Genomic DNA, 15,141 nt, shown 5'->3' with positions numbered 1-15,141 from the left:
TGACTGGATGGAATCTTCCTACTAACCCCGCCTTGGCCTGGCCTAAACCAAATCAAGGGGTGGGTGGCATGGAGAGGAATTCTCTCTGGCTGGAGTGGGAGGAACCTAAACATGTGGCACTTGAGGATGCACTGGGTAGGGAAGGGGACAAGACTCCCCTGATGGGCAGTTGAGACAACAAGGCTCCTGGGAGCCCTTGATCATGGCTCCCACCGCCATATCACACCACCCACCATACGCTCAGCCCCTGAAGGGGCTCACAGTGGTCTGCTCCGTTGCCTGGTGCAGGTTGGAGTTCCGGACCAAACACCTGAGTGTCCACAGCCTGTGTTGGCCTGCCTGGGCAGGCTGTGGTTGTGGTGGCAAGAGCCAAAGCTGTCTTGGCGTGATGGAGGAGCCAAGGGCTGCCTCTCAGCCATACTAGTGGGTGGTTCTGGAAGAAGCACCCAGGGTTGTGGCAGCATTGTCCGAAGACATGAAGCCAGGCCATCTTCCTTATGGCTTTCCTTGGGAGTTGATGATGTGTACAGCTCTTGGATTTTTTGCTGTTCTCTCACTTGTCTGGAGAGCTTTTCAGTCGGTTAGTAGCAGGCTTTACGTGGGAAGAGAAAAAAGGCTGGCTCTAAATCTTGCTGGACTTATTGAGGCAAAATGTGGACTTCTTGATAAAGTGAGCCTTGTTGAAAAAGAACATAAAGGCTTAGACTCATCTTTAAAGGATTCCAGGTTTGAGAAGGGTTCAAGGGAAGCACAACACCTGGAGGCAACCTACGAAAAGCTGCATAGGTCCGAATCCAGCCATGGTGTTGAAATGCTCTTTCTAGAAGAAGAGCTCAAAGCACAGAAGGCTAAACATGGTCAACAGGATGAAACGATGGCGCATCTATCAAGAGGGATACAGTCCCTCCAAGGTGAATCTGAATCCCTCAGATCACAAATAGCTGAAGCCAAAACAAACTGGAGACTCTTTCAAGTGAATGAGGAAGAACTGAAGCTGGCAATCAAAGAGGTTTTGAATGAAGGATCCCTACTTCCGCAAACGCAGAGACCAACAATACAAGGAGAAGCTGAAGCACAGAGGGAACAAGGAGGTGTCCAATATAAAGCAAAAATCATATTAGAGGACTCTAAAGTAGCTGGAGAACAAGTTCTAAGGCACACCGAAAATCACATGGAGTCTCTGAGTGAATGCTTGCTGAAGACGAAGGATAGATCTTCTCCAAGCCTGGGATCCCAAAGGGATGGTGGTCACCTGGAACTGGGAAAGACGAGTGAACCCGAAATTGGTGCTCACTTGGAGGATGAGTCCAAAGGAGCTTTGAGGAACCTGGTTTATGGTGATAAGCTAAAGGCCTCCTTAGAAATCTTGGAAGGAGGAAGAAATCAAAAATGTACTTTCTCATCTGAAGTGGAGAAAACCACGGAAGACCTTACAGAACACCTTAAAAGTCTGCAGACTGAACAGGCATCCTTGCAGTCAGAAAATGCACAGCTACAAAGTGAGAATGAGACCCTACAGAAGAACTTGAAAGTCATGATGGAACGCTATCAAGAAAATACGATGAAACTGCACAGGAAATTAAGAGTGGAGGAAAACTACCGTGTGGAGCAAGAGGAGAAACTTTCCAAAGTCGAAGAAAAGAAGAGCCATACAATAAAAGAGCTGGAGACCTACAGAAAGAGAGCCCAATATCTTGAAGAGCAATTGCAGAGTACCATTCATTCCTGTCTGGGGAAGATTATTTCCTCTGAGAAAGAAGCACATGCTAGTGAGTTGGCAGCTCGGATTGCTGAAAGAAACCTCAGCTATTTCAGGAAACAAAATGCACGCAACAGACAAAAATTAACTGAGAAGGAGCTGAGATTTGAACTTGTAGGAAAAGATCCCTATGATGCACTGGATGTTTCCAACTCAGCAATGGGCAGAAAGCCTTCTCCAAATGGGCCATCACCAATAGGTCACCCTTCATCTGAAAGGAGACCTCCTCATTTTGAAAAGAGTGTGCCACTCACACTCTCACCTTTCACCCCAGTGGGAGGAGGAAGAGGGTCAAGGGGCCCTGGAGAATCCTCTGGACCATGCGACTAGCAGTAATGGAAGAGAATCCAGCTGTCATAAGTTCACCGATTTTGAGAGAGCACCTTCTCAGACTGGGCACCTCTCTCCTCCAGGGGAACAGGCCAGCAGGCTGATGATCCCTCCGCCAGGCCAACCATATTCTTCTGATGCACGTCTTCCTCTACAGAGGCAAGATAGGTTTTACTCAAATTGTGGTAGAGCATCGCGACCAGCAGAACACAGAATTCCTAATATGCCTCCTTTGGACTCTGATTTGCCTGATTCACCTCTCCATGCTGAAAACCAAGCAACTGGCTCTGGCTCTGTGTTGGCACCTTTCCCTCCAGTCACAGGTGCCTTGTTTCCAGTTGACCCAAGGAGTCAGTTCCTGAGAAGAGGACCTTTTTTTTCCTCCACCTCTCCCAGGAAACTTGTCTGGGAACCTGGAGATTATTTTCCACCTGACCCGCCACCCACTCCATTTCCAATGTGATGTGTCTATGCAGGGAGGGGGTTTTCCTCACAATCTTCCCCCAACAGCTGGAATTCAGCCCTCTACACCCCCATTCTGAAAGTACAAGTGAGTTCCCTGAAGGGTTCCTTCCACCTGCAAATGAGCCTGTTACTCAACATCCACAACCAAACAAGAAACCTCACGCTGTTGCTCTCTCTTCAAATGTAATTTGACTTATCTCTCATTTTTAGTTTTTAAGTAACTGCTTTTACTTCAGTAATTCACTATACTTTGGCTCCCATTGAAACTCAATGAAACAATAATTCTTAAGATAGTATTTTGTAAATAAAGATGGTTTACGTAGGAATCTTCTGAGTAAATTATTCCTATTTATTTTATTCCAGAGAACAGCATTTAATCTGATGAAGCCACTCTTACATAAACAAGAATGGGAGTTCTAGGTACTTGTAATCTAGCTGATGGAAATATCTTTTAAACTCCCAACAAAGAAGTGTATTTAGTATGACTGTAGCAAATGTAAAGTGACTTTAGGCTTAACGAAGAATTGTCACTGATTTACAGACTGGTTTGGCATTTCAGCTAGGTTTTCCATATCAGAATAACTAGAGCATGGGAAGACTAAAGGAGAGAACACAACTAAACATGTCACGGAAACAGGAGATCTCAACTACAAAGAAAAATGAAGACCTCTTGTTTATATTGGTTGCTTAAAACATTACATAGCTCTTGAGATACCATATTTCCTACATTAGATTCAAGTGAGTTATGAACTCCCATTTTCACCCCATATACACATTGCACAATCACATTGTTTACACATCCACATTTTTACAAAATGCCATATTAGTAACTGTTGTATTCTGCTACCTTTTCTAGCCTCTACTATCCCCCCTCTCCTGCCCTCCCATCTTCTCTCTCTATCCCATCTGCTGTAATTTAACGCTTCGGAATTGGAAACCACACTTTAAACTCACTCTCCTCCCCTTTTTCCCTTCTGTCAAATTACTCATCATCTTTTTCTATTTCTCCTCCTCCTCCTCCTCCTTATACCTTTAATTCATTCATCGTACACTCATGCATTGGTTCATTCATTCCTTTCACATATGGTGTTGGGGATCCAACTCAGGACCTTTGAAAGTGTGAAGCCAGCACTCTAGTGCTGAGCCCAAACCCCAGCACCTGACTTTTTGATTTTATGACTGTTTATATGAAATTCAGAATCGCATTCTGCTATGGTTTACTGATATGTGGATTGACCTAGTCCTTGTTTTCTGGGAGACTTTTGGAAAATACACATGAATTATTTGGAGATTGAAGTGAAGAAACAAAGAGGAAATTCCCCAATTTCTTATTCTTAGAGTCCATTCTCTGACTCTGCCTACCTACTGTAAAAACTTTTAAACCCTTACTCCCCATTTCTATATCATTGCCAACAAGTGAACATTCACTGCCCTACAACAAACCAGAGAACTCACATTGAACAATGTTTCCCCAGTAGAGACCAAGACACAATACTTATTAAAAAAATACCCTAGTTATGAGTTAGCAGGTAAAGCTTTATTTGAGTGTTAAATGTGCTCTAATTATGTGTTTGTGTGTTTGTTGATGTGTGTGGTGTGTGGGTGTGTGTGCTTGTGTGTGAAACAAGCACTGAGGTGTAAAATAAATGCAGGATTGCAACGGCCTTCTTAAAAATAAGAAGCAACTATCACATTTGAAGCCCAGTGAAGAATCTGCCTGATACTTAACCTACAATTAATTGAAATGTGAAAAATTCAGGCCTCGAAAAACAAAGCCAACATACATACTGAATCTAATCAGTCTGTCTCACCTGTTTTCTAATCACTCCTTTCAATAAACCTAAATTGCCAGCATAAAACATCAGTTGTTCTAAACGAGTGGACGGATGTCCCCTGTCATGGGCTGTGTAAAATACATGGACGATCCGGCACTGATTGTTATCTAGAATGACTTCTGCCTGAACTACTATTGGAGAATTGTTGCTGATATACTGCGGTTCTTATACCAGTAAACTGGAATGAAGGTAATTTCAGGCTGCAAAGGAATAAACTGATTTTACTAACTGGTTTTTGGAAAACACTGCCATGAAAAATTATCAATATGTTCATAAAGGCATCTACATGTCTCTTCACAAGGGTTTTACTTAATGGGGGAGGTGGTGAGGTCTGGATATAACTGAACTGTCCATTAGTAGGTAGAACAATATCATGGGAATCAGAGTGCACATTCCGGTTTGACCTCAATCTAGGTAACATGGATTCATCTCTGTGTAATAGGCCTGCTTCTGAAAAACACAATGTCGAGCTCCAAAAGCAGAACGATACTTTCAGAATACCATGTTATGTTTGTAAATACATAGACAGATAGATATACAGAAATCAAAAATCTGAAAACGGTCTGGAAGTGTACATTTCTATAACTTACAATGTCAGTAGTGGGGGATTAATAGCAGATCAAGAAGACTGTATCTGCATGAGAAATGGTTCAATTTTTGAAGGAGTTTTTTAAATGAAAATGGACAAAAAATTTAAAGGGTTACAGTAAGTGTTGAGGAGTGACTTGGCAAAAGGAGCACAGAGGTGAGAAGGAATTAAGTAGAGTTCAATAGAACCAGGTATAATTTCTGTACACATGACTCCATGAACAGGAGCAAAGGGGACACTTAAAGAAATCATAGGACTAAGGGGAGATCAGGATTAGGAGGGTTTGTACTAGTCTAGAAATGCTGACCTGAAAACCAACTAAAGTTTCAACTCCTTCTTTTGAGGAACATTAGCTGTGCCGTGCTTTTCAAAAAGGACTTGTCATAACTGATTGATGCCCATGTTAGCAACTCTTCTGAAATTACGTTGAAAGTAGACTAATGTGAGAGTTTCTCTTTAGAGATAATTCAAATTACTTGCATAGGAAGTGGCAGCAGGTCTGGGGATGTTGTAGCTCAGTGGCAGTGACCTTGCCTAGCTTGGGGCTGGCCTGCCATGGACTTTCACCCCAAACACTTGCAAGAAAAGAAAAGGGAGGGAAGGGAGAGAGAAAGTTGGAAGGGAGGAAGGCAAAGTTGAGGGATGGATGGAGGTATAAAAGAAGGAAGAAGAAAAGGAGAAAAACCAGGAAGGGGGGAAGGAAGCAAGGAAGGTAGGAAATAGGGAGAGTACAAGGGCAGAAAAAGGACTGAGTCACTCAAACAAAAGGCAAGGGACACAAAGACCAATATAGGCCATAAAAGCTGTTTGAACAGTTTAGTCAGCTTTAGAATCTGAGTGACATCAAACTGAATGTTATTGTGACTGGATGGAATCTTCCTACTAACCCCGCCTTGGCCTGGCCTAAACCAAATCAAGGGGTGGGTGGCATGGAGAGGAATTCTCTCTGGCTGGAGTGGGAGGGACCTAAACATGTGGCACTTGAGGATGCACTGGGTAGGGAAGGGGACAAGACTCCCCTGATGGGCAGTTGAGACAACAAGGCTCCTGGGAGCCCTTGATCATGGCTCTCACCGCCATACGCACACCACCCACCATACGCTCAGCCCCTGAAGGGGCTCACAGTGGTCTGCTCCGTTGCCTGGTGCAGGTTGGAGTTCCGGACCAAACACCTGAGTGTCCACAGCCTGTGTTGGCCTGCCTGGGCAGGCTGTGGTTGTGGTGGCAAGAGCCAAAGCTGTCTTGGCGTGATGGAGAAGCCAAGGGCTGCCTCTCAGCCATACTAGTGGGTGGTTCTGGAAGAAGCACCCAGGGTTGTGGCAGCATTGTCCGAAGACATGAAGCCAGGCCATCTTCCTTATGGCTTTCCTTGGGAGTTGATGATGTGTACAGCTCTTGGATTTTTTGCTGTTCTCTCACTTGTCTGGAGAGCTTTTCAGTCGGTTAGTAGCAGGCTTTACGTGGGAAGAGAAAAAAGGCTGGCTCTAAATCTTGCTGGACTTATTGAGGCAAAATGTGGACTTCTTGATAAAGTGAGCCTTGTTGAAAAAGAACATAAAGGCTTAGACTCATCTTTAAAGGATTCCAGGTTTGAGAAGGGTTCAAGGGAAGCACAACAGCTGGAGGCAACCTACGAAAAGCTGCATAGGTCCGAATCCAGCCATGGTGTTGAAATGCTCTTTCTAGAAGAAGAGCTCAAAGCACAGAAGGCTAAACATGGTCAACAGGATGAAACGATGGCGCATCTATCAAGAGGGATACAGTCCCTCCAAGGTGAATCTGAATCCCTCAGATCACAAATAGCTGAAGCCAAAACAAACTGGAGACTCTTTCAAGTGAATGAGGAAGAACTGAAGCTGGCAATCAAAGAGGTTTTGAATGAAGGATCCCTACTTCCGCAAACGCAGAGACCAACAATACAAGGAGAAGCTGAAGCACAGAGGGAACAAGGAGGTGTCCAATATAAAGCAAAAATCATATTAGAGGACTCTAAAGTAGCTGGAGAACAAGTTCTAAGGCACACCGAAAATCACATGGAGTCTCTGAGTGAATGCTTGCTGAAGATCAAGGATAGATCTTCTCCAAGCCTGGGATCCCAAAGGGATGGTGGTCACCTGGAACTGGGAAAGACGAGTGAACCCGAAATTGGTGCTCACTTGGAGGATGAGTCCAAAGGAGCTTTGAGGAACCTGGTTTATGGTGATAAGCTAAAGGCCTCCTTAGAAATCTTGGAAGGAGGAAGAAATCAAAAATGTACTTTCTCATCTGAAGTGGAGAAAACCACGGAAGACCTTACAGAACACCTTAAAAGTCTGCAGACTGAACAGGCATCCTTGCAGTCAGAAAATGCACAGCTACAAAGTGAGAATGAGACCCTACAGAAGAACTTGAAAGTCATGATGGAACGCTATCAAGAAAATACGATGAAACTGCACAGGAAATTAAGAGTGGAGGAAAACTACCGTGTGGAGCAAGAGGAGAAACTTTCCAAAGTCGAAGAAAAGATGAGCCATACAATAAAAGAGCTGGAGACCTACAGAAAGAGAGCCCAATATCTTGAAGAACAATTGCAGAGTACCATTCATTCCTGTCTGGGGAAGATTATTTCCTCTGAGAAAGAAGCACATGCTAGTGAGTTGGCAGCTCGGATTCCTGAAAGAAACCTCAGCTATTTCAGGAAACAAAATGCACGCAACAGACAAAAAATAACTGAGAAGGAGCTGAGATTTGAACTTGTAGGAAAAGATCCCTATGATGCACTGGATGTTTCCAACTCAGCAATGGGCCATCACCAATAGGTCACCCTTCATCTGAAAGGAGACCTCCTCATTTTGAAAAGAGTGGTCCACTCACACTCTCACCTTTCACTCCAGTGGGAGGAGGAAGAGGGTCAAGGGGCCCTGGAGAATCCTCTGGACCATGCGACTAGCAGTAAAGGAAGAGAATCCAGCTGTCATAAGTTCACTGATTTTCAGAGAGCACCTTCTCAGACTGGGCCCCTCTCTCCTCCAGGGGAACAGGCCAGCAGGCTGATGATCCCTCAGCCAGGCCAACCATATTCTTCTGATGCACGTCTACCTCTACAAAGGCAAGATAGGTTTTACTCAAATTGTGGTAGAGCATCGCGACCAGCAGAACACAGAATTCCTAATATGCCTCCTTTGGACTCTGATGTGCCTGATTCACCTCTCCATGCTGAAAACCAAGCAACTGGCTCTGGCTCTGTGTTGGCACCTTTCCCTCCAGTCACAGGTGCCTTGTTTCCAGTTGACCCAAGGAGTCAGTTCCTGAGAAGAGGACCTTTTTTTTCCTCCACCTCTCCCAGGAAACTTGTCTGGGAACCTGGAGATTATTTTCCACCTGACCCGCCACCCACTCCATTTCCAATGTGATGTGTCTATGCAGGGAGGGGGTTTTCCTCACAATCTTCCCCCAACAGCTGGAATTCAGCCCTCTACACCCCCATTCTGAAAGTACAAGTGAGTTCCCTGAAGGGTTCCTTCCACCTGCAAATGAGCCTGTTACTCAACATCCAGAACCAAACAAGAAACCTCACGCTGTTGCTCTCTCTTCAAATGTAATTTGACTTATCTCTCATTTTTAGTTTTTAAGTAACTGCTTTTACTTCAGTGATTGACTATACTTTGGCTCCAATTGAAGCTCAATGAAACAATAATTCTTAAGATAGTATTTTGTGAATAAAGATGGTTTACGTAGGAATCTTCTGAGTAAATTATTCCTATTTTATTTTATTCCAGAGAACAGCATTTAATCTGATGAAGCCACTCTTACATAAACAAGAATGGGAGTTCTAGGTACTTGTAATCTAGCTGATGGAAATATCTTTTAAACTCCCAACAAAGAAGTGTATTTAGTATGACTGTAGCAAATGTAAAGTGACTTTAGGCTTAATGAAGAATTGTCACTGATTTACAGACTGGTTGGGCATTTCAGCTAGTTTTTCCATATCGGAATAACTAGAGCATGGGAGGACTAAAGGAGAGAACACAACTAAACATGTCACGGAAACAGGAGATCTCAACTACAAAGAAAAATGAAGACCTCTTGTTTATATTGGTTGCTTAAAACATTACATAGCTCTTGAGATACCATATTTCCTACATTAGATTCAAGTGAGTTATGAACTCCCATTTTCACCCCATATACAGATTGCACAATCACATTGTTTACACATCCACATTTTTACAAAATGCCATATTAGTACCTGTTGTATTCTGCTACCTTTTCTAGCCTCTACTATCCCCCCTCTCCTGCCCTCCCATCTTCTCTCTCTATCCCATCTGCTGTAATTTAACCCTTGGGAATTGGAAACCACACTTTAAACTCACTCTCCTCCCCTTGTTCCCTTCTGTCAAATTACTCATCTTCTTCTTCTATTTCTCCTCCTCCTCCTCCTCCTTATACCTTTAATTCATTCATCGTACACTCATGCTTTGGTTCATTCATTCCTTTCACATATGGTGTTGGGGACCAACTCAGGACCTTTGAAAGTGTGAAGCCAGCACTCTAGTGCTGAGCCAAAACCCCAGCACCTGTCTTTTTGATTTTATGACTGTTTATATGAAATTGAGAATCGCATTCTGCTATGGTTTACTGATATGTGGATTGACCTAGTCCTTGTTTTCTGGGAGACTTTTGGAAAATATACATGAATTATTGGGAGATTGAAATGAAGAAACAAAGAGGAAATTCCCCAATTTCTTATTCTTAGAGTCCATACTCTGACTCTGCCTACCTACTGTAAAAACTTTTAAACCCTTACTCCCCATTTCTATATCATTGCCAACAAGTGAACATTCACTGCCCTACAACAAACCAGAGAACTCACATTGAACAATGTTTCCCCAGTAGAGACCAAGACACAATACTTATTAAAAAAATACCCTAGTTATGAGTTAGCAGGTAAAGCTTTATTTGAGTGTTAAATGTGCTCTAATTATGTGTTTGTGTGTTTGTTGATGTGTGTGGTGTGTGGGTGTGTGTGCTTGTGTGTGAAACAAGCACTGAGGTGTAAAATAAATGCAGGATTGCAACGGCCTTCTTAAAAATAAGAAGCAACTTTATCACATTTGAAGCCCAGTGAAGAATCTGCCTGATACTTAACCTACAATTAATTGAAATGTGAAAAATTCAGGCCTCGAAAAACAAAGCCAACATACATACTGAATCTAATCAGTCTGTCTCACCTGTTTTCTAATCACTCCTTTCAATAAACCTAAATTGCCAGCATAAAACATCAGTTGTTCTAAACGAGTGGACGGATGTCCCCTGTCATGGGCTGTGTAAAATACATGGACGATCCGGCACTGATTGTTATCTAGAATGACTTCTGCCTGAACTACTATTGGAGAATTGTTGCTGATATACTGCGGTTCTTATACCAGTAAACTGGAATGAAGGTAATTTCAGGCTGCAAAGGAATAAACTGATTTTACTAACTGGTTTTTGGAAAACACTGCCATGAAAAATTATCAATATGTTCATAAAGGCATCTACATGTCTCTTCACAAGGGTTTTACTTAATGGGGGAGGTGGTGAGGTCTGGATATAACTGAACTGTCCATTAGTAGGTAGAACAATATCATGGGAATCAGAGTGCACATTCCGGTTTGACCTCAATCTAGGTAACATGGATTCATCTCTGTGTAATAGGCCTGCTTCTGAAAAACACAATGTCGAGCTCCAAAAGCAGAACGATACTTTCAGAATACCATGTTATGTTTGTAAATACATAGACAGATAGATATACAGAAATCAAAAATCTGAAAACGGTCTGGAAGTGTACATTTCTATAACTTACAATGTCAGTAGTGGGGGATTAATAGCAGATCAAGAAGACTGTATCTGCATGAGAAATGGTTCAATTTTTGAAGGAGTTTTTTAAATGAAAATGGACAAAAAATTTAAAGGGTTACAGTAAGTGTTGAGGAGTGACTTGGCAAAAGGAGCACAGAGGTGAGAAAGAATTAAGTAGAGTTCAATAGAACCAGGTATAATTTCTGTACACATGACTCCATGAACAGGAGCAAAGGGGACACTTAAAGAAATCATAGGACTAAGGGGAGATCAGGATTAGGAGGGTTTGTACTAGTCTAGAAATGCTGACCTGAAAACCAACTAAAGTTTCAACTCCTTCTTTTGAGGAACATTAGCTGTGCCGTGCTTTTCAAAAAGGACTTGTCATAACTGATTGATGCCCATGTTAGCAACTCTTCTGAAATTACGTTGAAAGTAGACTAATGTGAGAGTTTCTCTTTAGAGATAATTCAAATTACTTGCATAGGAAGTGGCAGCAGGTCTGGGGATGTTGTAGCTCAGTGGCAGTGACCTTGCCTAGCTTGGGGCTGGCCTGCCATGGACTTTCACCCCAAACACTTGCAAGAAAAGAAAAGGGAGGGAAGGGAGAGAGAAAGTTGGAAGGGAGGAAGGCAAAGTTGAGGGATGGATGGAGGTATAAAAGAAGGAAGAAGAAAAGGAGAAAAACCAGGAAGGGGGGAAGGAAGCAAGGAAGGTAGGAAATAGGGAGAGTACAAGGGCAGAAAAAGGACTGAGTCACTCAAACAAAAGGCAAGGGACACAAAGACCAATATAGGCCATAAAAGCTGTTTGAACAGTTTAGTCAGCTTTAGAATCTGAGTGACATCAAACTGAATGTTATTGTGACTGGATGGAATCTTCCTACTAACCCCGCCTTGGCCTGGCCTAAACCAAATCAAGGGGTGGGTGGCATGGAGAGGAATTCTCTCTGGCTGGAGTGGGAGGGACCTAAACATGTGGCACTTGAGGATGCACTGGGTAGGGAAGGGGACAAGACTCCCCTGATGGGCAGTTGAGACAACAAGGCTCCTGGGAGCCCTTGATCATGGCTCTCACCGCCATACGCACACCACCCACCATACGCTCAGCCCCTGAAGGGGCTCACAGTGGTCTGCTCCGTTGCCTGGTGCAGGTTGGAGTTCCGGACCAAACACCTGAGTGTCCACAGCCTGTGTTGGCCTGCCTGGGCAGGCTGTGGTTGTGGTGGCAAGAGCCAAAGCTGTCTTGGCGTGATGGAGGAGCCAAGGGCTGCCTCTCAGCCATACTAGTGGGTGGTTCTGGAAGAAGCACCCAGGGTTGTGGCAGCATTGTCCGAAGACATGAAGCCAGGCCATCTTCCTTATGGCTTTCCTTGGGAGTTGATGATGTGTACAGCTCTTGGATTTTTTGCTGTTCTCTCACTTGTCTGGAGAGCTTTTCAGTCGGTTAGTAGCAGGCTTTACGTGGGAAGAGAAAAAAGGCTGGCTCTAAATCTTGCTGGACTTATTGAGGCAAAATGTGGACTTCTTGATAAAGTGAGCCTTGTTGAAAAAGAACATAAAGGCTTAGACTCATCTTTAAAGGATTCCAGGTTTGAGAAGGGTTCAAGGGAAGCACAACAGCTGGAGGCAACCTACGAAAAGCTGCATAGGTCCGAATCCAGCCATGGTGTTGAAATGCTCTTTCTAGAAGAAGAGCTCAAAGCACAGAAGGCTAAACATGGTCAACAGGATGAAACGATGGCGCATCTATCAAGAGGGATACAGTCCCTCCAAGGTGAATCTGAATCCCTCAGATCACAAATAGCTGAAGCCAAAACAAACTGGAGACTCTTTCAAGTGAATGAGGAAGAACTGAAGCTGGCAATCAAAGAGGTTTTGAATGAAGGATCCCTACTTCCGCAAACGCAGAGACCAACAATACAAGGAGAAGCTGAAGCACAGAGGGAACAAGGAGGTGTCCAATATAAAGCAAAAATCATATTAGAGGACTCTAAAGTAGCTGGAGAACAAGTTCTAAGGCACACCGAAAATCACATGGAGTCTCTGAGTGAATGCTTGCTGAAGATCAAGGATAGATCTTCTCCAAGCCTGGGATCCCAAAGGGATGGTGGTCACCTGGAACTGGGAAAGACGAGTGAACCCGAAATTGGTGCTCACTTGGAGGATGAGTCCAAAGGAGCTTTGAGGAACCTGGTTTATGGTGATAAGCTAAAGGCCTCCTTAGAAATCTTGGAAGGAGGAAGAAATCAAAAATGTACTTTCTCATCTGAAGTGGAGAAAACCACGGAAGACCTTACAGAACACCTTAAAAGTCTGCAGACTGAACAGGCATCCTTGCAGTCAGAAAATGCACAGCTACAAAGTGAGAATGAGACCCTACAGAAGAACTTGAAAGTCATGATGGAACGCTATCAAGAAAATACGATGAAACTGCACAGGAAATTAAGAGTGGAGGAAAACTACCGTGTGGAGCAAGAGGAGAAACTTTCCAAAGTCGAAGAAAAGATGAGCCATACAATAAAAGAGCTGGAGACCTACAGAAAGAGAGCCCAATATCTTGAAGAACAATTGCAGAGTACCATTCATTCCTGTCTGGGGAAGATTATTTCCTCTGAGAAAGAAGCACATGCTAGTGAGTTGGCAGCTCGGATTGCTGAAAGAAACCTCAGCTATTTCAGGAAACAAAATGCACGCAACAGACAAAAATTAACTGAGAAGGAGCTGAGATTTGAACTTGTAGGAAAAGATCCCTATGATGCACTGGATGTTTCCAACTCAGCAATGGGCAGAAACCCTTCTCCAAATGGGCCCTCACCAATAGGTCACCCTTCAACTGAAAGGAGACCTCCTCATTTTGAAAGGAGTGGTCCACTCACACTCTCACCTTTCACTCCAGTGGGAGGAGGAAGAGGGTCAAGGGGCACTGGAGAATCCTCTGGACCATGCGACTAGCAGTAAAGGAAGAGAATCCAGCTGTCATAAGTTCACCGATTTTCAGAGAGCACCTTCTCAGACTGGGCCCCTCTCTCCTCCAGGGGAACAGGCCAGCAGGCTGATGATCCCTCCGCCAGGCCCACCATATTCTTCTGATGCACGTCTTCCTCTACAGAGGCAAGATAGGTTTTACTCAAATTGTGGTAGAGCATCGGGACCAGCAGAACACAGAATTCCTAATATGCCTCCTTTGGACTTTGATGTGCCTGATTCACCTCTCCATGCTGAAAACCAAGCAACTGGCTCTGGCTCTGTGTAGGCACCTTTCCCTCCAGTCAGAGGTGCCTTGTTTCCAGTTGACCCAAGGAGTCAGTTCCTGAGAAGAGGACCTTTTTTTTCCTCCACCTCTCCCAGGAAACTTGTCTGGGAACCTGGAGATTATTTTCCACCTGACCCGCCACCCACTCCATTTCCAATGTGATGTGTCTATGCAGGGAGGGGGTTTTCCTCACAATCTTCCCCCAACAGATGGAATTCAGCACTCTACACCCCCATTCTGAAAGTACAAGTGAGTTCCCTGAAGGGTTCCTTCCACCTGCAAATGAGCCTGTTACACAACATCCAGAACCAAACAAGAAACCTCACTCTGTTGCTCTCTCTTCAAATGTAATTTGACTTATCTCTCATTTTTAGTTTTTAAGTAACTGCTTTTACTTCAGTAATTGACTATACTTTGGCTCCAATTGAAGCTCAATGAAACAATAATTCTTAAGATAGTATTTTGTAAATAAAGATGGTTTACGTAGGAATCTTCTGAGTAAATTATTCCTATTTTATTTTATTCCAGAGAACAGCATTTAATCTGATGAAGCCACTCTTACATAAACAAGAATGGGAGTTCTAGGTACTTGTAATCTAGCTGATGGAAATATCTTTTAAACTCCCAAAAAAGAAGTGTATTTAGTATGACTGTAGCAAATGTAAAGTGACTTTAGGCTTAATGAAGAATTGTCACTGATTTACAGACTGGTTGGGCATTTCAGCTAGTTTTTCCATATCAAAATAACTAGAGCATGGGAGGACTAAAGGAGAGAACACAACTAAACATGTCACGGAAACAGGAGATCTCAAGTACAAAGAAAAATGAAGACCTCTTGTTTATATTGGTTGCTTAAAACATTACATAGCTCTTGAGATACCATATTTCCTATATTAGATTCAAGTGAGTTATGAACTCCCATATTCACCCCATATACAGATTGCACAATCACATTGTTTACACATCCACATTTTTACAAAATGCCATATTAGTACCTGTTGTATTCTGCTACCTTTTCTAGCCTCTACTATCCCCCCTCTCCTGCCCTCCCATCTTCTCTCTCTATCCCATCTGCTGTAATTTAACGCTTG

Source organism: Callospermophilus lateralis, unplaced genomic scaffold (assembly GCF_048772815.1).
Source record: "Callospermophilus lateralis isolate mCalLat2 unplaced genomic scaffold, mCalLat2.hap1 Scaffold_146, whole genome shotgun sequence".
Classification (NCBI taxonomy): domain Eukaryota; kingdom Metazoa; phylum Chordata; class Mammalia; order Rodentia; family Sciuridae; genus Callospermophilus; species Callospermophilus lateralis.
This window is presented reverse-complemented; position numbering follows the sequence as displayed.